Source organism: Chrysochloris asiatica, unplaced genomic scaffold (genome assembly GCF_000296735.1).
Source record: "Chrysochloris asiatica unplaced genomic scaffold, ChrAsi1.0 scaffold00029, whole genome shotgun sequence".
NCBI classification, from domain to species: domain Eukaryota; kingdom Metazoa; phylum Chordata; class Mammalia; order Afrosoricida; family Chrysochloridae; genus Chrysochloris; species Chrysochloris asiatica.
Genome location: NW_006408547.1, coordinates 24,186,004 through 24,188,110, shown reverse-complemented (window position 1 = coordinate 24,188,110; position 2,107 = coordinate 24,186,004). Strand labels below are relative to the sequence as shown.

Below are 2,107 nucleotides of genomic sequence, written 5' to 3'. Positions count from 1 at the left end.
AATATCATGGTTTGAGTCAGGCACACCTTAGTCTTCAAACTGATATCTTTGCTCTTGAATGCTTTAAAGAGGTCTTGTGAAGCAGATTTGCCTAATGCAATATGTTGTTTGATTTCTTGATTGCTGCTTGATGAGTGTTGATTATGAAGTCTTTGACAACTTCAATCTTTCCTCCATTTATTATTATGTTATTTATTGGTCCAGTGGTGAGGATTTTTGTTTTCTTTACATTGAGTTCCAACCCATAATGAAAACTGGTCTGTGATCTTCATCAGTAAGTATTTTAAGTCCTCTTCACTTCCAGTAAGGAAGGCTGTATCATCTACATATTGCAGGTTGTTCATGGGTCTTTTTCCAACCGTGATGCTACTTTCTTCTTCATATAATCCATTTTCTGGGATTATTTGTTTAGCAAATAACAGATTGAATTCATATGGTGAATGGATACAACCCTGGCACACAGCTTTCCTGATTTTCGAACATTCAGTATTGCCTTTTTCTGTTGGAACATACCCTCTCAGTCTATGTCAGGAACACAATTAAGTGTTCTGGAATACGCATTCTTTGCAATCTTATTCACAACTCATCATGATCTACACAGTCATGTGTTTGCATAGTCAATAAAATACAAGCAAACGTTTTTCTGGTATTCTCTGCTTTCAGTCAAGATCCATCAGACGTCAGCAATAATACCCTTCATTCCACATCCTCTTCTGAATCTGGCTTGAATTTCTGGCAGCTCCCTGTTGATCTCTAAGCTCAAGAGCAAGTTTCTGAGTCTCTTCTGCCATCTATTTTGACCTTTTCCTTCTTTACTGTCTTTTAAATGACCTTCTGCTTTCTTCCTGTATGGATGTTCTTGATGTCATCCCACAACTCTTCTGGTCTTTGGTCATTAGTGTCTAATGCATCAAATCTGTTCTTGAGATGGTCTCTAAATTCAGGTGGGATATATTCAAGGTCATATTTTTGTTCTTATGGACTTGTTTTCATTTTCTTCAGCTTCAGCCTGAACTTGAATATGAGCAATTGATGGTCTGTTCCACGTCTGCCCTTGACTTTATGGAGCTTTTTCACTATCTGTACCTGCATTTCACATATGTAGTCAATTTGATTTCTGTGTATTCCATCTGGTGAGGACCATGTGTGTAGATGCTGTTTATGATATTGTAAAAGGGTATTTTCAGGAGAAACCAGTTCATACTGGAGTCCTTGGGAGTAAGGGTCTCAGCTGAATCCAGTCTCTTGGCGTGACTCTAAGGAAGAGCTTGTTGATTCGCACCAGGCGCTGTGCCTCCAGGTGGGCAAAGGAGACCCCAACAAGCCATGGGGCAAGATGTTCTTGTACACCTTCTTCATGCAGACATGTCAGGAACAGCACAAGAAGAAAAACCCAGACTCATCTGTCAACTTCCCCGAGTTCTCCAAGAAGTGGTCCAAGAGATGGAAGACCATGTCCGCAAAGGAAAAGTTGAAGTTTGAAGATAAGGCAAAAAGTGACAAAGCTTGCTATGACAAGATGAAAAATCACGTGCCTCCCAAAGGTGCTAAGAAAGGAAAGGAAAAAGATTTCGATGCCCCTAAGAGACCGCCATCTGCCTTCCTGTTTCACTCTAAACATCGCCCAAAGACCAAAAGTGAGCACCCGTGCCTATCCATTGGGGATACTGCAAAAAAATTGGGTGAAATGTGGTCTGAACAATCAGCCAAAAATAAACAACCATATGAGCAGAAAGTAAACAAGCTAAAGGAGAAATAGGAAAAGGATATTGCCGCATGTGTCCAAGGCAAAAGTGAAGCCAGACAAAAGTGTCCTGGCAGGCCAACAGGTTCAAAAAAGAAACCAGAAGATGGGAGGAAGGAGAAGATTAAGATGATGAGGAAGAAGATGAAGATAAAGAATAAGCGCCTATCTTGCAATAATGTGTGGAGTGTGCATGTGTGTTCAGGCAATTGTTTACCTAAGAATGTGAATTCAAGTGCAGCTCAATATTAGCTTCAGTATTAAAAACTGTACAGGATTTTGCATAGCTGATAAGATTCTTCATAGAGAAAATACTTTTTTAAATGCAGGTTGTAGCTTTCTGAGGGGCTCCTACATCCAAAT

General features: G+C 39.9%; 1 pseudogene; it reads left to right on the top strand.

The window, feature by feature from the left end:
• Positions 1–1,142: 1,142 nt before the first annotated feature.
• LOC102835657 lies at positions 1,143–1,905 on the top strand (annotated as a pseudogene).
• The last annotated feature ends 202 nt before the right edge of the window (positions 1,906–2,107 follow it).